Here is a 21,086-nt window from a genome sequence, read left to right as displayed (position 1 = left end):
AAGCGCAAGCTTTGTGGGGACAGGGCCTTCTCTGTTGCGGGTCCCAAACTCTGGAACCATCTCCCTCTCCATGTGAGACAGGCCCCTTCTTTGGCTACTTTTAAGACCCTTCTACCATGAATTGATTAACGTGGACCCCGACTTAAACAAGTTGATAAACTTATTGGGGTGTTACCATTTAGTGGTCAATTGTACGGAATATGTACTGTACTGTGCAATCTACTAATAAAAGTCTCAATCAATCAATCAATCAATCTTAAAACCCGTTTTTATTCACTGGCTTTTAACCCAGCATGATAATATCGGCCGTTAAATGCTTTAAAATGTAATATTGGAAATTATCGGTATCGGTTTTTTTATTATCTGTATTGTTTTTTTTTAATTAAATCAACATAAAAAACACAAGATACACTTACAATTAGTTGGTATCAACACTTCAGTCATCAACAATTTAGAACAGAGAAATGGACATTGAAACAGTGTAGGTCTGACTTGGTAGGATATGTACAGCAAGTAGTGGACAGAGAGAGAGAGAGAGAGAGATCAGAAAGCCCCTTCTTTGGCTACTTTTAAGACCCTTCTACCATGAATTGATTAACGTGGAGCCCGACTTAAACAGGTTGAAAAACTTATTGGGGTGTTACCATTTAGTGGTCAATTGTACAGAATATGTACTGTACTGTGCAATCTACTAATAAAAGTCTAAATCAATCAATCAATCAATCTTAAAACCCGTTTTTATTCACTGGCTTTTAACCCAGCATGATTATATCGGCCGGTAAATGCTTTAAATTGTAATATTGGAAATTATCGGTATCGTTTTTTTTATTATCTGTATTGTTTTTTTGTTGTTTGTTTTTTTAATTAAATCAACATAAAAAACACAAGATACACTTACAATTAGTGCACCAACCCAAAAAACCTCCCTCCCCCATTCACACTCATTCACACAAAAGGGCTGTTTCTTTCTGTTATTAATATTGTGGTTCCTACATTATATATCAATATATATCAATACAGTCTGCAAGGGATACAGTCTGTAAGCACACATGATTGTGCGTGCTGCTGCTCCACTAATAGTACTAACCTTTAACACTTCATTTTACTCATTTTCATTAATTACTAGTTTCTATGTAACTCTTTGTATATTGTTTTACTTTCTTTTTTATTCAAGAAAATGTTTTTAATTTATTTTTCATATTTTATAATTAAAAAAAAAAAGGACCTTATCTTCACTATATCTGGTTGTCCAAATTAGGCATAATGTGTTAATTCCACGACTGTATATATTGGTATCGGTTGATATTGGTATCGGTAATTAAGAGTTGGACAATATCGGAATATCGGATATCGGCAAAAAGCCATTATCGGACATCCCTATTTTATATGTTTGTTCCGGCTCTCCCACAACCATCATGAGGCCCCCCAAAACCAGATGTTGGTGTGATTTACCCCCCTGGTGGCCTCCTGGGGAACTACATGTTTGAGACAAGTCAACAAAATGGCTGACAGCATGATGTCAGCAGAATGTGAAAGGCAGCCATGGTGTCCTCTCTATTTAGTGACATGTTTGACGGGTTGGAAGAACAGAAATAAATTATTTTGTTAGCGGATGTGGCGGTTTTGAGCGATTTTGTGAGGCAACTCACCTGCCTGCGTGAGGCACGGTGGAGTACTGAAACACGCAGACGACTACGCTCCTATGAGGAATAAACAACAACATGGTGAAATTAAAAATGGTGTCTTAAAAGTTGTTGTTCAAATAAATTGACCCCTCCCCCTTTGTGTTTGTCCCGCCCCTCGCTAAGCCCCGCCCACCTCATGCTAATGTACCCTAGCAAGTTTGTGTCCTCATCCATTTTTGGTGTCGCTGCAGCCAGGAGACCACCAAGCTCGGCTTCTTCGCTGCAGTCCCGGACCACAGCCTGGAGCTCTTCCGCACACACCGTCCCGCTCTGCTCGTTAAATAAACTAACGACGTCCAGGAGTTTTTTCGTCGCCGGCGTCCCCCCCCCTTTTCTCCTCACTCGCACTCGCCGGTCTTCCCGCCTCCGCGCCACATTGGTTTTTTTTTGTGTGTTGCAAAAGAGGAGGAGCGACTGAAGGAGACAGGACAACCGACCGAGGAGTCGTCGGCTCGCCAGCGAACAACAAACCGCACATCGCGCCGTGCCGTGGCCAACACAACAACACACGCACCAACTCGCCGGCTCCTTCCTCCCATTCACGTTCAAACCAAAGGACTTACATTTAACAAAAATAAGAGTCGCGTCAGTGCGAGGAAGAAGGAAAGACGAGCTTTTCAAAATAAAAAAACGACGGACGATAAATCGGAGGAAGATCGTGTGACAACGCCATTATCGGTAAGTCTTGGTATCGCAGCTAGCATAAACCACGCTATCGTTTTGTCATTTAGTTGCATTTCAAACATGGCCACTTCTGTCAATGTTTGGACATTTTTAACTTGTTTTTACCAAAAGAGCCTCACCGTTTAAGCGGCTAACTGTTAGCATTTGGTGAGACTAATGCTGTGTTTTGAGTTTTTTTTTTCCACATTATAACATTTTCACTTGTTTTGCATTTTTGAGCTTACACTTTGCACTTTAAGTGGGTCATATTATGATTTGTTTTCTACACGTGAAACACTTCCTTGTGGTCTACTTGACATGTTATGGTGGTTCTATGGTCCGAATGTTTTTAAATCGCTTTCTGAGCGTCTCTTCAGGATGCGCTGTTTTATTTATGTTGCTCCACTTCAACTGCGCCATTTTTGTTGTAGTTTGGAGAGCTTCCATAGAAATTCTGCTGAAAGATATACATTTGAACGATACGTCACTTTATTTTAGAAATGGCATCAGCACGTGCATGTACGAGCCAGTCTGCCCCATTATACCAATAGGTAAGAAAAGTTGGTTTTGCATGATCGGCCTCGTTTAACACGATTTTAGGCTAAATAGTTTGTGTAACTTTACTTTACTATTTTTCTCACAAGAGTGTGTAGAAATATAAATAAAAGAACCGAATTGTAGCTTCAACGCCGTTCTGTGGTGTAGCTACGCCCGCCATTAGCCGGTAGTTGAATAGGTCTCGTAAAAAACAGTAGCGTCGCTATTTTAATGCACACTTTGCTGATCACTGGTCAGAGAGAGTTTACAGTTGTTTTGTTAGAACAGTTTTCCGATATTTAGATGTGGCATATTAAATAGTCCACAATGTTGTGACCATCTGATTACGTTTTCCAGTCTGGCTTTTACGGCTACTGCTATCGCGACATATGTATTTTAGGAAGAATATATCGGATAATTTCAGTGACCGGGTATCGATTATATTAGTGATCGAGTAATCAATTGGTTAGTTTTTTCGATTAAACGGATAAAACCCGCTACATATGTATTTTAGGGAAAATATATCCGATGGTTTCAGTGATCAGGTAATCTATTGTTTAGTTTGTTCGATACATGGGATAAAACACGCTACATATATATTTTAGGGAAAATATATCGGATAATTTCAGTAATCGAGTATCGATTATATTAGTGATCGAGTAATCTATTGGTTAGTTTGTTTGATTAATCTGATACAACACACTAGATATGTATTTTAGGGAAAATATATCGGATAATTTAATTGATCGAACATCGATTATATTAGTGATCGGGTAATCTAACGATTAGTTTGTACGAGTAATCGGATAAAACACGCTACAAATGTATTTTAAGGAAACCATATCGGATCATTTCAGTGATCGAGTATTGATTATATTAGTGATCGAGTAATCTATTGGTTAGTTTGTTAGATGAATCGGATAAAACATGCTAGATATGTATTTTAGAGAAAATATATTTGATAATTTCAGTGATCGGGTAATCTATCGGTTAGTTTGTTCGATTAATCGGATAAAACACGCTACACGTGTATTTTAGGGAAAATATATCGGATAATTTCAGTGATCGAGTATCGATTATATTAGTGATCGAGTAATCTTGGTTAGTTTGTTCGGTTAATCGGATAAAAACGCTACGTATGTATTTTAGGGAGAATACATCGGATAATTTCAGTAATCGAGTATCGATTATATTAGTGATCGAGTAATCTATTGGTTAGTTTGTTCGATTAATCGGATAAAACACGCTCCATATGTATTTTAGGAAAAATATATCGGATAGTTTCAGTGATCAGGTAATCTATTGGTTAGTGTGTTCGATTAATCGGATAAACACGCTACATATGTATTTTAGGGAAAATATATCGGATAATTTCAGTGATCGAGTATCGATTATATTAGTGATCGAGTAATCTATTGGTTAGTTTGTTCGATTAATCGGATAAACACGCTATATATGTATTTTAAGGCGAATATATCGGATAGTTTCAGTGATCAGGTAATCTATTGGTTAGATTGTTCGATTAATCGGATAAACACGCTACATATGTATTTTAAGGAGAATATATCGGATACCGTATTTTCCGCACCATAAGCCGCCCTGGGTTATAAGCCGCGCCTTCAATGAACGGCATATTTCAAAACTTTGTCCACCTATAAGCCGCCCCGTGTTATAAGCCGCATCTAACTGCGCTAAAGGGAATGTCAAAAAAACAGTCAGATAGGTCAGTCAAACTTTAATAATATATTAAAAACCAGCGTTCTAACAACTCTGTTCACTCCCAAAATGTACGGTAATGTGCAAATGTGCAATCAATAAGCATCAATAACTTAATGTTGCTCGAACGTTAATGTCACAACACACAAAATAAACATAACGCTCACTTTCTGAAGTTATTCTTCATTCATAAATCCCTCGAATTCTTCTCCTTCGGTGTCCGAATTAAAAAGTTGGACGAATACGGGATCCAAAATGGCCGGCTCCGTCTCGTCGAAGTCATCGGAGTCAGTGTCGCTGTTGTTGTCCAGCAGTTCTGTGAATCCTGCCTTCCGGAAAGCTCGGACCACAGTTGTGACCGAAATATCCGCCCAGGCATTTACGATCCACTGGCAGATGTTGGCGTATGTCGTCCGGCGCTGTCTCCCTGTCTTAGTGAAGGTGTGTTCGCCTTCGGTCATCCATTGTTCCCACGCCGTTCGCAGTCGTGCTTTAAATGCCCTGTTGACACCAATATCGAGCGGTTGGAGTTCTTTGGTTAAATATTGCCTTAAGTTTAAATTCTGCGTTATACGCATGTCGCTTAGTAGGAGCCATTTTGTGGTCTTTACAGATGTAAACACACAAAGGAAATGAAACGTAATACCCGCGCGCTTCTTCTTCTACGGGGGTGGGTGGTTGCTTACCGTAGAAGAAGAAGCGCTTCCTCTTCTACGGGGGCGGGTGCTTACCTTGGCAGTTGCTTACCATAGAAGAAGAAGCGCTTCCTCTTCTACGGGGAAAAAAGATGGCAGCTGTTTACCGTAGTTGCGAGACCGAAACTTTATGAAAATAAATATTTATATTAATCCATATATGAGGCGCACCGGGTTATAAGCCGCACTGTCAGCTTTTGTGAAAATTTGTGGTTTTTAGGTGCGGCTTATAGTGCGGAAAATACGGTAATTTCAATGATCGAGTATCGATTATATTAGTGATCGAGTAATCTATCAGTTAGTTTGTTCGATTAATCGGATAAAACACGCTCCATATGTATTTTAGGAAAAATATATCGGATAGTTTCAGTGATCAGGTAATCTATTGGTTAGTTTGTTCGATTAATCGGATAAACACGCTACATATGTATTTTAGGGAAAATATATCGGATAATTTCAGTGATCGAGTATCGATTATATTAGTGATCGAGTAATCTATTGGTTAGTTTGTTCGATTAATCGGATAAACACGCTATATATGTATTTTAAGGCGAATATATCGGATAGTTTCAGTGATCAGGTAATCTATTGGTTAGTTTGTTCGATTAATCGGATAAACACGCTACATATGTATTTTAAGGAGAATATATCGGATAGTTTCAGTGATCAGGTAATCTATCGATTAGTTTGTACGATTAATCGGATAAAACACGCTACCAATGTGTTTTAAGGAAAACATATCGGATAATTTCAGTGATCGAGTATTGATTATATTAGTTATCGAGTAATCTATTGGTTAGTTTGTTAGATGAATCGGATAAAATACGCTACATGTGTATTTTAGGGAAAACATATCAGATAATTTCAGTGATCGAGTAATCTATCGGTTAGTTTGTTCGATTGATCGGATAAAACACGCTACACGTGTATTTTAGGGAAAATATATCGGATAATTTCAGCGATCGAGTATCGATTATATTAGTGATCGAGTAATCTATTGGTTAGTTTGTTCGATTAATCGGATAAACACGCTACATGTGTATTTTAGGGAAAATATATCAGATAATTTCAGTGATCGAGTAATCTATCGGTTAGTTTGTTCGATTAATGGGATAAACACGCTACATGTGTATTTTAGGGAAAATATATCGGATAATTTCAGTAATCGAGTATCAATTATATTAGTGATCGAGTAATCTATTGGTTAGTTTGTTCGATTAATCGGATAAACACGCTATATATGTATTTTAAGGCGAATATATCGGATAATTTCAGTGATCGAGTATAGATTATATTAGTGATCGAGTAATCTATCTGTTAGTTTGTTCGATTAATCGGATAAAACACGCTACATATGTATTTTAGGGAGAATATATTGGATAATTTCAGTAATCGAGTATCGATTATATTAGTGATCGAGTAATCTATTGGTTAGTTTGTTCGATTAATCGGATAAACACGCTATATATGTATTTTAAGGCGAATATATCGGATAATTTCAGTGATCGAGTATAGATTATATTAGTGATCGAGTAATCTATCTGTTAGTTTGTTCGATTAATCGGATAAAACACGCTACATATGTATTTTAGGGAAAATATATCGGATAGTTTCAGTGATCAGGTAATCTATTGGTTAGTTTGTTCGATTAATCAGATAAAACACGCTACATATGTATTTTAGGGAAAATATATCGGATAATTTCAGTGATCGAGTATCGATTATATTAGTGATCGAGTAATCTATTGGTTAGTTTGTTCGATTAATCGGATAAACACGCTATATATGTATTTTAAGGCGAATATATCGGATAGTTTCAGTGATCAGGTAATCTATTGGTTAGTTTGTTCGATTAATCGGATAAACACGCTACATATGTATTTTAGGAAAAATATATCGGATAGTTTCAGTGATCAGGTAATCTATTGGTTAGTTTGTTCGATTAATCGGATAAACACGCTCCATATGTATTTTAGGAAAAATATATCGGATAGTTTCAGTGATCAGGTAATCTATTGGTTAGTTTGTTCGATTAATCGGATAAACACGCTACATATGTATTTTAGGGAAAATATATCGGATAATTTCAGTGATCGAGTATCGATTATATTAGTGATCGAGTAATCTATTGGTTAGTTTGTTCGATTAATCGGATAAACACGCTATATATGTATTTTAAGGCGAATATATCGGATAGTTTCAGTGATCAGGTAATCTATTGGTTAGTTTGTTCGATTAATCGGATAAACACGCTACATATGTATTTTAGGAAAAATATATCGGATAGTTTCAGTGATCAGGTAATCTATTGGTTAGTTTGTTCGATTAATCGGATAAACACGCTCCATATGTATTTTAGGAAAAATATATCGGATAGTTTCACTGATCAGGTAATCTATTGGTTAGTTTGTTCGATTAATCGGATAAACACGCTACATATGTATTTTAGGGAAAATATATCGGATAATTTCAGTGATCGAGTATCGTTTATATTAGTGATCGAGTAATCTATTGGTTAGTTTGTTCGATTAATCGGATAAACACGCTATATATGTATTTTAAGGCGAATATATCGGATAGTTTCAGTGATCAGGTAATCTATTGGTTAGTTTGTTCGATTAATCGGATAAACACGCTACATATGTATTTTAAGGAGAATATATCGGATAATTTCAATGATCGAGTATCGATTATATTAGTGATCGAGTAATCTATCAGTTAGTTTGTTCGATTAATCGGATAAAACACGTTCCATATGTAATTTAGGAAAAATATATCGGATAGTTTCAGTGATCAGGTAATCTATTGGTTAGTTTGTTCGATTAATCGAATAAAACACGCTACATATGTATTTTAGGGAAAATATATCGGATAATTTCAGTGATCGAGTATCGATTATATTAGTGATCGAGTAATCTATTGGTTAGTTTGTTCGATTAATCGGATAAACACGCTACATATGTATTTTAAGGAGAATATATCGGATAATTTCAATGATCGAGTATCGATTATATTAGTGATCGAGTAATCTATTGGTTAGTTTGTTCGATTAATCGGATAAAACACGCTCCATATGTATTTTAGGGAAAACATATCAGATCATTTCAGTGATCGAGTAATCTATCGGTTAGTTTGTTCGATTGATCGGATAAAACACGCTACACGTGTATTTTAGGGAAAATATATCGGATAATTTCAGCGATCGAGTATCGATTATATTAGTGATCGAGTAATCTATTGGTTAGTTTGTTCGATTAATCGGATAAACACGCTACATGTGTATTTTAGGGAAAATATATCAGATAATTTCAGTGATCGAGTAATCTATCGGTTAGTTTGTTCGATTAATGGGATAAACACGCTACATGTGTATTTTAGGGAAAATATATCGGATAATTTCAGTAATCGAGTATCAATTATATTAGTGATCGAGTAATCTATTGGTTAGTTTGTTCGATTAATCGGATAAACACGCTATATATGTATTTTAAGGCGAATATATCGGATAATTTCAGTGATCGAGTATAGATTATATTAGTGATCGAGTAATCTATCTGTTAGTTTGTTCGATTAATCGGATAAAACACGCTACATATGTATTTTAGGGAGAATATATTGGATAATTTCAGTAATCGAGTATCGATTATATTAGTGATCGAGTAATCTATTGGTTAGTTTGTTCGATTAATCGGATAAACACGCTATATATGTATTTTAAGGCGACTATATCGGATAATTTCAGTGATAGAGTATAGATTATATTAGTGATCGAGTAATCTATCTGTTAGTTTGTTCGATTAATCGGATAAAACACGCTACATGTGTATTTTAGGGAAAATATATCGGATAGTTTCAGTGATCAGGTAATCTATTGGTTAGTTTGTTCGATTAATCAGATAAAACACGCTACATATGTATTTTAGGGAAAATATATCGGATAATTTCAGTGATCGAGTATCGATTATATTAGTGATCGAGTAATCTATTGGTTAGTTTGTTCGATTAATCAGATAAACACGCTACATATGTATTCTAAGGAGAATATATCAGATAATTTCAATGATCGAGTATCGATTATATTAGTGATCGCTTAATCTATTGGTTAGTTTATTCGATTAATCGGATAAACACGCTACATATGTATTTTAAGGAGAATATATCGGATAATTTCAATGATCGAGTATCGATTATATTAGTGATCGAGTAATCTATTGGTTAGTTTGTTCGATTAATCGGATAAACACGCTACATATGTATTTTAAGGAAAATATATCCGATCAGGTAATCTATCGATTAGTTTGTACGATTAATCGGATAAAACACGCTACCAATGTGTTTTAAGGAAAACATATCGGATAATTTCAGTGATCGAGTATTGATTATATTAGTGATCGAGTAATCTATTGGTTAGTTTGTTAGATGAATCGGATAAAACACGCTACATGTGTATTTTAGGGAAAACATATCAGATCATTTCAGTGATCGAGTAATCTTATCGGTTAGTTTGTTCGATTAATCGGATAAAACACGCTACACGTGTATTTTAGGGAAAATACATCGGATAATTTCAGCGATCAAGTATCGATTATATTAGTGATCGAGTAATCTATTGGTTAGTTTGTTCGATTAATCGGATAAACACGCTACATGTGTATTTTAGGGAAAATATATATCAGATAATTTCAGTGATCGAGTAATCTATCGGTTAGTTTGTTCGATTAATGGGATAAACACGCTACATGTGTATTTTAGGGAAAACATATCGGATAATTTCAGTAATCGAGTATCGATTATATTACTGATCGAGTAATCTATTGGTTAGTTTGTTCGGTTAATCGGATAAAACACGCTACATATGTATTTTAGGGAGAATATATTGGATAATTTCAGTAATTGAGTATTGATTATATTAGTGATCTAGTAATCTATTGGTTAGTTTGTTCGATTAATCGGATAAACACGCTATATATGTATTTTAAGGCGAATATATCGGATAATTTCAGTGATTGAGTATAGATTATATTAGTGATCGAGTAATCTATCGGTTAGTTTGTTCGATTAATCGGATAAAACACGCTACATATATATTTTAGGGAAAATATATCGGATAGTTTCAGTGATCAGGTAATCTATTGGTTAGTTTGTTCGATTAATCAGATAAAACACGCTACATATGTATTTTAGGGAAATATATCGGATAATTTCAGTGATCGAGTATCGATTATATTAGTGATCGAGTAATCTATTGGTTAGTTTGTTCGATTAATCGGATAAACGCGCTACATATGTATTTTAAGGAGAATATATCGGATAATTTAATTGATCGAATATCGATTATATTAGTGATCGAGTAATCTATCTGTTAGTTTGTTCGATTAATTGGATAAAACACGCTACATATGTATTTTAAGGAGAATATATCGGATAATTTCAATGATCGAGTATCGATTATATTAGTGATCGCTTAATCTATTGGTTAGTTTGTTTGATTAATCAGATAAAACCCGCTACATATGTATTTTAGGGAAAATATATCCGATCAGGTAATCTATTGGTTAGTTTGTTCGATTCATGGGATAAAACACGCTACATATATAGTTTAGGGAAAATATATCGGATCAATTCAGTAATCGAGTATCGATTATATTAGTGATCGAGTAATCTATTGGTTAATTTGTTCGATTAATCGGATAAAACACGCTACCAATGTATTTTAAGGAAAACATATCGGATAATTTCAGTGATCAAGTATTGATTATATTAGTGATCGAGTAATCTATTGGTTAGTTTGTTAGATGAATCGGATAAAACACGCTACATGTGTATTTTAGGGAAAATATATCGGATAGTTTCAGTGATCAGGTAATCTATTGGTTAATTTGTTAGATTAATCAGATAAAACACGCTACATGTGTATTTTAAGGAAAATATATCGGATAATTTAATTGATCGAGTATCGATTATATTAGTGATCGAGTAATCTTTTGGTTAGTTTGTTCGATTAATCGGATACAACACGCTACATATGTATTATACGGAAAATATATCGGATAATTTCATTGATCGAGTATCGATTATATTAGTGATCGAGTAATCTATTGGTTAGTTTGTTCGATGAATCGGATAAAACACGTTATGTATGTATTTTAGGGAGAATATATTGGATAATTTCAGTTATCGAGTATCGATTATATTAGTGATTGAGTAATCTATCGGTTAGTTTGTTCGATTAATCGGATAAAACACGCTACACATGTGGTTTAATTTCCACATATTTTTACGCTACACTTTGTACGTCTCAAGAGTGAACTTCATTGGACTCGATTGATGGTGCTAGAACGACGCAAGGGCAGAATAGTCCAGAAGTTGTTGTACTTGGACTAGGACTACAAGTACCAGCGTTATACACAGAAAACAGATTGACCATTTAAGTCCTTCCACCTTGTGGAGTTTTAACAGCACGTTTTGATGCTTTACGTTTGTGTTGAAACACCATCCTGAAGTCTCTGACAGCAGAGTTTGTTTCAGGGTAATTTTCACTCAACCACCCCTCTGTGTCAGAAGTGGTACAGTCCAGTAATTTTCCATGCGCCACAGTGGCCTTGGATGTGGGTGTGGCTTAATTTCAGCGGCAGGACAGACACAAGCAGTTTTTGTGAGCATGTCCTGAAAATATCGACATTGGGCTCCATGCATATGCAGTGATTGACAGGTATGTTACTAGTGGTGCGTCTTGTGTGTGCAAACCACGGAAAATAAATCAGCCATACTCATTCAATCTGATGGATTTGGCCCTCTTCAGGACTGTTACTCAGATTCACAGCAACAGATTCACTTGTCAGTGTACACCATAGTAGCTAAAAGCTACATTTTCCGGAAGTAATCAATCAGGTTTTGAAATACTTATTACCTACTCTTGCAAATTCAAAATCTTCACATTTATAGCTTCAAAAGCTTTTAAATCTGATTAATCAAATAGAAGACTTGCAAGGTTACCTACTCTTGCAAATTCAAAATCTTCACATTTATGGCTTCAAAAGCTTTTAAATCTGATTAATCAAATAGAAGACTTGCAAGGTAACACGTGTTTACAAATATTGGTAAGGACCTAGCTAATACTGCACATGTTGTCACTTATTTCATAGTTCTGGACCTAAAAACAATTTCTACAGATACAATTCCTCCACCCCCAAAGTAGACACGGTAGTCATTTTAGACATGATTGACACATCCGCCTGATTGACTATTCTCACATCAGTTTGCTGGCGTCAACAACAGAACGACTGGAGGTCATTTCCATATACTCTCATATTGCATAGTATGTTTTTGGTTGCATCTTCATCCCAAATTGTGTAATTTTCTTGCAAAATTTGAAGAAATTAGCAAAAATTCCTACTTGGTGCATTGTTGCAGTGTAGCAAAACAGCAAAAGAGTCAGCCTGCATACATTTCCAAAATGATGAATATAGGAAAGTAACGACCTTTCGAGTAAAACTGACTCGCGCAACATTAGACGGACCAAGCGGGAGAAGTGTAACGATTAATCGTTTTAATGATTCTGACTTCGATGATGAAAGATTTTGGTCGGGGTTTGGAATGAAGGACTTGAAAAGACTCAAACCAAATGCAATCCCAAAAATCAAGCTAAAAACGAGAGTAAAAGAAGGTAAACTGTTCATTAATGTATTATGACTTAAGTAATGTCGCAACTTGGGATGTTCCTTAATGTGACTTACTCGTGTCTAAAACAATTACCATTACTTGCGGTTGTAATAGAACCAGAATTAGCTTTATTGGCCAAGTATGTTTACCACATAAGGTATTTATCTTGGTAGACTGTGCTCTTTGTTCAATTTAAGAACTAAAGGCAAAAACCAGTACTGCGGCACCATCTTGGTATGAGAAGCACGGGGGAAACATTAAAGAACACAAAGGATATAAAAGACATTAGTAAGACACTGCTACCCCCAGCCCACATCTCAGGTCGTATCACCCGGAGGGTACTACCAAGTCATGCGCTAGAAACCCCAAAGTCTAACACCTAATGCCTCGACAGGAGCTTTTTCCACTGCTATTACAATATGAGCAGCCTTCTTTCCCCCTGTGGTTGTTGGAGACATTACATCAAGCAGTATTCATGCCTTTAGGAAGAGGTTGAACAACCTCCGTTTGTCACTGTAATCCCTTAAAGCTCAAGGCATTTAGTTCATGATATACCTCTGAGTAGATGCAGATCTGTGATAGGTTCTCGGAATGTGTTTTCTGAAATGTATTTTCTTAAACCTGTATCTGTCAAAGCCAATTAAAAAAAAAAAAACAGAGCACAGGTCTAATGCAACCAGCTGCCACGTCAGCGAAACTATTTCTACATACAGCTACAAAGTAAAACGAAAATGAAAAAAACCCATCTCAACACCCACATCGTCCGCTGGGGTGGGGGGGCAGCACGACCAGAGACAGGAACAGACCCAACAAAGCAACCAAGAGAGCCGACTCCGCCCCTGCCCGGCCGATGTCCAGTCCAGGCGGATGAGCGGGGAATCCGTCCAGTGCGAGACCGAAGTGTACGACACATGCTCATTCAGCCAGGGCCCGGCGAAGTCCGTCCAGCCCGACGCTCAACCCTGGTCTCTTCCTCCGCATATCTTCGATCTCTCTGCGCGGACTCGGTTGTGGCAGAGAGCCAGTAGCTGGTCGCCGGTGCAAACATGGCCATGGTTCAGTACCTATGAATGCGTGAAAGTCCAAGCAAAACAACTTGACATTTAAGTGCATAAACAATAAACGTCACTCAGTAAGACAATCACTACCTGTCCATGCACCAAATTAGTCCGATTTCTCAAATAGTTCGGGCTCTAAGTAAGCGCTCTACAACTCGTGGAAAAACCTTAATCAGATCGTGATCGGTTTTTGTAAATTCGGACACCAGAAAAACTCTGTATTTTATACAACTGGCAAGATAGTCCAGAACAACAGCTACTTTCATCTGGAACAGTATCAGTCAGGGCACGAACAGTCTTTTTCCTTCGGATTTTAAACTCCTTCCATCAATCCACAGAGCCTTATGAATTAACTCCTAGACCTTCAAAAGTTTTGTTTCCATGATTCTCCGTCCGAACATTCCTTTAAAAAACTCTCCCGTCGGTCTTCCTTTGCTTCAGTGCTGCATCTGCTTCGATACGTTCTTGGTAATATCAGATTCGTAGCGCAATACGCAATATTTGTAATCTGCACCAATATTACCCCGGACATCACGTACCACAGAGTTAGGCTGGTAACTTGTAAGGAGCCACAGAGGCTAGTGTGACGTCATAGGTCAACAAAGTATTTGAGAAATCAAACAAATTTAGTGCAAAGTGAGGGATTCGTGTTGACAAAATGTGTCAAGATGTGAAAGCAACGCAATGAAAATCACGTTTTCCAGACTAAAATTAAAGATGGATACAGACTTCTACCGCGCTAAAGTTGCCAGACTGAACCCTCACTCCAATTATTCCGTTACTTGTGTACGATATTACAATATTTACTCAAAATAAATGATAAAATGTACAACATTTAAAACAAATACAGTGAAGTTAAGATGCAAATTATTGGTGTGCTAACTATGCCAGATGGTAACCTTCATTCGCTCTGTTTTACGCACAGTTTTTAATAGAAACTTCTTACATTTTAGGATTCAACTGGGCCCATGCAAAACGTTGGTTTAGATAGTACTTTATTGATTCCTTCAGGAGAGATCCCTCAGGAAAAATAGAGAAGAGTCCTCTCAGATTCTTTAGTTTTAAGGCTGTCTTTAAAATGGTCACCCACCTCGCATGCTTTTGTCTCGCTAAGCTGCCTTGGTAGAGAAACTGAAAGTTGACTTGGCGTGTTTGTGCCAAGCGCACACAGTCTTGGTACCTCTTCTTTAGCAACCAAAATGTGATTCAATGTACCGCACAGATCTCATGTAAAGTTCACTCTGTGCAAAGGTGGCAAATATTCCTCCAACATGACAAACATAAATATATCAATGTTCATGATGAAAAGGAACACATTGATATTGTCAACGACCATCTCTAACTGATGCATATAGTTAAGTGAGAAGATGTGGCTATCACAACAATGACATCTCAATCAAGGTAAGGACAAAGTTGTTTCAAAGCCATGTGTTGCATTTTTCTGGTACATTTGTGTTTCTGGTTTCGACAGTAAAATTAGCACATGATGTTGGCTAAATAAATTAAAGCTGGTGGGATCACAGCATCCCATCTGATGTGATCGTATATTGCTTGTATTCCGACAAGTGATTTCTTAACGGAAGTAAAAACCATTGGTGGTCAACCAAACCAAGATGGCTGTTGTACCTTCTGAGTACTCAAGGGACCTATATATTCCTGGAAAAAGTGTATACAAGCAAAAAATCAAATAATGCAATGGAATAGATCCCTGTAGTTTATCAAACAAAGATTTATGGAGTGATATCAAGGATAATACATCAGACATGTCAAACTATTGCGCTCTAGACATCACTCTACACGACAAAACAGATTGAAACTTTGAAACAAATGGAGGTCTACAACTTCTTTGTGTGTGGCTGGATCAAGGAAATTGGTATCAAGACTCTCCCGGATAAATATGCTCAGGTAAGGTTGCACTTCATGATTTAAATTTTTGTCTACTGCCTTAGATGTCAACATTGTGTATGTGCGGAAAGATTAATTTAGGATTGTTGTTTTTGGTAAAAAGTTAACTCTTTTAGGTTTTGCTCACATTTTATTTATTTGATTCAGACTTGCTGAGTTGGTGCTTTACGGCTTTTGTCTCGTAGCAAAAATGCGTTTTAAGAAATCGAAATAATATCAAGATAATACCTAAATGGGAAACACTAAACATTAAAACTGAGTGGTCAATGAAAACTCATGCATTCTTCAACTCTGCCCCCTGGGACTGGAGTGTGTGGTACTTTTGTCGTGAGAGAAAAACAATCGGTCTAAGTCTGGGCCCAAGGGAAAAAACAACTCATAGCCATAGCACACATCTCTTTTACATGTGTGTAAGGGGGAAACATCAAAGGACATTAAGGACATTAAAAGAGCAGAGCTGATGCAACCAGCCACTTCTACATACAGCTATGAATAAAAAGTAAAATAAATATACAATATACACTGTGGTGGCCTCTGCGGTGTTCCACGCCATTGTCTGCTGGGGTGGAGGGAACATGGCCAGAGACAGGAGCAGACCCAACAAAGCAACCGCCCACTAACTCGGCCAGTGTCCAGTCTGCATGGATGAGCAAGGATGTGTCCAAGGAGACTGAGGTGTCCGATACCTGCTCATTCAGCCAAGACACTGTGAAGCTTGTCCGTTCCGGCGCTCAGCGCCAGCTCCGCAGCCCTGTCTCTTCATCTGCATCTCCTCCAGTCTCTCCAAATGGACTCTGGTGTAGCAGAGACCCAGCAGCTGGTCTCCAAGGCCAAAAGTCTCCCGGGAGGCAGATCCAGAAGTCCACAAAAAAGCACCGCAGAAGTCACGAAAGTTATTGCTATCATGGCCAAAGCTCCAAAACAACCAAACTAACGAAAAGTTTGGTTTTCGGAGACAAATAAGAAAAACAAAGCTTACACGGATAAAAGGACAGTCAGGATCAACAAATGCCCCGGCTTTCACTCGCTGGCGTGAGCTCAAAGACGAGGGATTTCAGACCGATGCTGCCTTGGTTCTGTTCCTGCTAAACTTTTAAGTGACTTTCGATGCTCAAATTAAAATCATAATGCTAATGTTAGCTATCGGAAATTTGCCTGGTAGCAATAAATAGCGACCAGCTTGTTAGTTCCACTACTACTTCCTTCGAGAAAAAAACCTCCCGCCGGTCTTTCTTTGCTTCGGACCTGCATCAGCCCTGATACATTCTTGGTAGTAGCGTCATGTTTGTAGCACAATCCAAGATTATTTCCTGATAGTGTCTGCTATTTAACATCAGCATAGCCATTAGAGACCTAATGTTTGTGCCAATACTACAGCAGACATGTCAGTGTGACGCTATATCGGTAGTCATCATGGGAAATGTGGTCTTCTCCTGGCAAAACACTGCCTCTTTGGTCCACTGGCGCCACCAAAACTGACAGTTCTTAAGTGGGGCTTTAAAATGGACCAATCTAGACAGAGCGCTTGGTGCCGGTATTCTGGCAAGACATGCCCCCTATTGGCGTCATTAAGCGATGCAAAATTTCATTTCCGCATTCCTTGGATTAATATGCATGCGCAGATGCAGGGGGAGACTGAATTTTAATGGGTAGCAAAGTATTATAGTAGTTATTCTCTACAGAAAGGGGTATGCCTCGACAAGAAGGGTTTCGCTTTATTGTCGTACAAAACTACCGCTCTTAAAATAAAATAAAACATTTTTTGGATTTTGGCCAAGCATCAACAATCCTTCTGAGACAAGAACACACAGGTCTTTCTCTTTTTTTGTATGTTCCAGATAATACAAACTGTTAGTATGAGGCGACTAACAATGCAAGTAATAGGGATTCACCTAATTTGCCATTAAAGCCCTCTAAAAACATCCAATAACCACCAACAATTCTCTATTTACATGTTGTGACCTGTATATTAACTAAGGTATACCAACATTGTTATTGTTGGAGCTAATACTGAGGAACTACTTTGCTGGTGCGGTGACACAGCGCCTTGTGTACAGCGTCATACTCCCACTGTGCCTCAGCTGCTGTATTGCCTTTGACTTTGAAAAAGTTAATGCTAGTTATAAACCAAGCCCCACAGGTGTATAGTAAAAGGCTGGGCCAATAATCCGTGAAGTTCATCAAATTTGAAATTCCACACGCCACCAACCAAAAATCTGGACCGACTGAAGCAGTGGATACTGGCTCTCAGCTTGGACCCAACAACATCACTAAGAAGACCTGGCAAGGGGCCTGTTTGCTCTCAGCATTTTTGACCTGGGAACTATTCTGAAATTACAAGCTCAAGATGGGGCCTCTGCCGGTTGCGCAGCAAGGGGTGGCACTTTTGTGACTACTGCCCTCCTTTTTTGTGAACTTCTGGATCTGCCTCGGGTAGCCACGGCGATGTTTGCACTGTAGACCAGACCCTGGCTCTCTGCCACACCGGAGTTCACGTAGAGAGACCGGAGAAGATGCGGAGGAAGATATGGGGCTGTGGAGCTAGCGTTTTCAGCGTCGGGATGGAAGAGCTTCACGGAGCTCGAACACCTTGGTCCCCCTGAACAAATTCTTGGTCATCTGCGCATTCTGGACATTGGCCGACAGCTAGTGGGCAACCTCGGACGGAGTTGGCTTTCTCTGTTGTTTTGTTGGGTTTGGTTTATGTTTTGTTTGTTGACTTTACATGGTGCAGTTATATGTGCGCAATATGCATTCTTATTGCAAATTTGTAGGGTTTTTCGTTGTCATACGTTGTAGCTGTAAGTAGAAATGGCGCCGCTCAAGTGACAGTTGGTTGCATCGGCTCTGTTCACGGCTTTTATGTCCTTTTGTGTTGTTAAATGTTACCTTCTTGTTTCTCATACCAAGATTGTGCCGCGGATGGGCGCCACTGTACTGCCTCTCTCATAGTTGTTGCGTTTTTCTAATTTCTTAAATTGATCAAAGACAGCACAGTCTACCAAGTCAAATTACTTGTCTTAAACATACTTGGCCACTTGGAAAATGCAATAAGTATTACGTGTGTACTTATACTCCATGGTTACAACATCTATATAATTTCATTTAAAAAACTAGAAAAGGAAAAAAGACACCCCACATAACAAAAACACTTACATTTCCTCAGCAAAACAACTCATGTCCAGCTAGCTTGCCAGTGTGGTCAGGTTGTCGGTAGTTTAGCGGGTTTAAAGCCTGCTTGGGGAGGTGTTCAGGGCATGTCCGACTGGTAGGAGGCCACGGGGAAGAGATGCGGCCTGGAACGCCTTGGTATACCCCAGGAGGAGCTGGATGGAGTACCTGGGGAGAGGAAAGTCTTTGCTTCTCTGCTCAGGCTGCTGCCCACATCGATGCAACCTCGGTTTTGCGGACGAAGATAGACAGAGTTTGAAGTCCAGGAACTGTTCTGTGTTCTTTGCTGGCCAGTAACACAATACTGTTAGACTTGCACGGAATCCAGGAATTTGTGAAGGCAACATTAAAGAAATGAGGTCACACAAGCACATTTCTTGGTTCTGCTCAGCGTGCGGTCACAGAGATTCACACCATCAATGATCCCTTAGGACTGCGGGTTTTCTCACCTACACTTTGTCTTTATTCGACCAGCTGTTGCAAATATCTACAGGCTTTTGATCAAAGTGAATACATGAAAGAGGGATCTAATTTCCAATCATCAAAGAGTGATGCTATTGGAATCAGAGCAATATGATTGGGCTCTTCAATGCTTTGTTGAGGTGGCATGCCCTCATTGTGTCAGGGGCTCGCATGGCTGCAGTATAGCGACCCCAAGATGCAGGAACCAGGAGAATGATGCACAGGTCAGATGCTTTCAATATCATCAACAGAGGAGAATGAAGCAGTCTTGCATGTACAGTTCTAAACAATAGTCAATATTCGAGCACTGAGAAGCGCGCGAGACAAGCATGATTAGAAACATGCTGATTGGCAGCAGGTGTGGACCGGCTGCCAATCAACAGCAGGTGAGGGAAAAACACAGCGCTCAGCGGGACAAGCAGGTAATGGAAACAAAATAAGAGCACTGATGGGCAGTCAATACAAAACAAAGAAGCACAAACAGAAATTAAGTGACACAGGACCCACCCCCTTTAGGGACAGATTCCAGATGTCCCCAGGAAACAAAAACGGAAAGAGTTCAAAAGTCAACGGAGGGCGGAGGGAGGACTTGGTGGAGGGTTGCTATGCCAAGAGTCCCCGCAGCCAGCGAGGGAGAGTCAGGTGGTGGCGACGTGTTGAACGCCGCTGCATCTGGCGAGGCAGGCGACCACGGAACGGCCACATCAGTGGCCGACGAGGAGGAGAAAGTCGCGTGTGGTACCAGAGCACCAGCAGCTGTAGAAGTTCACACCCGGGTCCTGCGGATCGCTGCCGATAGCGCGGAGGAAGTCCATAAGACGGCCGCATCTTTGGCCGACGAGGAGGTCGCGCAGCCGGCGGCGACGATGATGACAGCGTCATAGGAGGAGCTGTCGACGATGACAGCGTTGCGGGCGGATCCGCTGCCGATGAGGAAGAAGGCGGCGCCGTGCAGAGTCCCGCCGGTGATGAGGAAGATGGTGGCGCCGTGCGAAAGCCCGACAAAGAAGATGATGTCGTCGTGAGAGGAGACGACAACGGGGATGAAAGCGCAATGTGCTTCACAGCACTGCTGCCGGTAGTAGTTCCCCCTCCACTAGGCGGCTTCCAGACGGCGTCCCTTATTGGGAGAAGAAGTTCCTGGTTGTTGGTGTCCCCTGGTGCAAAAACTCGGGACGGGCGGAAGGGGGCTCGGAGGAGGTACAACGACACGTCCCTCGCCGAGTCCCAGCAGGAGGCCAGAAAGGGCTTCACGGTGGGCTCCGACAGAACCTTCGCTGGACTGGCAGGAAGAGCGGGTGCTGGCGGGGAGAGCAGCCGTGGTGCAGGTGCTGGAAGCAGCCTTTGAGCAGGAACAGGTGCTGGGGGCTCAGCCGGCGTTGGTTGACGTGGCGCCGTGACCTACACAGCACAGCGGTCAACGCTGTGCTGGGACCGCCGGTCGCGGCGGTTTGACGCGGTGTAGGAACCGGTGGTCTACGCGGTGCCGGCACAGGAGATCGCCGTGGAGCCGGTACAGGAGGTCGCACAGC

General features: G+C 39.4%; 1 protein-coding gene and 1 long non-coding RNA gene across 3 annotated transcripts in view; one reads left to right on the top strand and one right to left on the bottom strand.

Annotated features, from left to right (window-relative positions):
• The first annotated feature begins 1,859 nt into the window (after positions 1-1,859).
• The window catches only part of atf7ip (activating transcription factor 7 interacting protein), a 72,793-nt gene continuing 53,566 nt past the window's right edge, over positions 1,860-21,086 (top strand). The window contains exon 1 of one of the 2 annotated variants that reach the window (XM_061976966.1): positions 1,860-2,363. The gene's annotated coding sequence lies outside the window, so the exon portion shown is untranslated. Of the gene's footprint in view, positions 2,364-11,986; positions 12,009-21,086 lie in introns of those variants that run through there. The other variant, XM_061976968.1, reaches the window with a different exon arrangement.
• Positions 4,463-20,264, bottom strand: LOC140679476 (uncharacterized). Its single transcript, XR_012050902.1, has 3 exons — positions 19,078-20,264; positions 13,717-14,022; positions 4,463-5,102 (listed from the first exon to the last, which is right to left on the bottom strand). It is a non-coding gene; the product is annotated as an uncharacterized lncRNA (long non-coding RNA).

The sequence above is a fragment of the Nerophis lumbriciformis genome, linkage group LG16 (assembly GCF_033978685.3).
Source record: "Nerophis lumbriciformis linkage group LG16, RoL_Nlum_v2.1, whole genome shotgun sequence".
Lineage (NCBI taxonomy): Eukaryota > Metazoa > Chordata > Actinopteri > Syngnathiformes > Syngnathidae > Nerophis > Nerophis lumbriciformis.
This window is presented reverse-complemented; position numbering and strand designations above follow the sequence as displayed.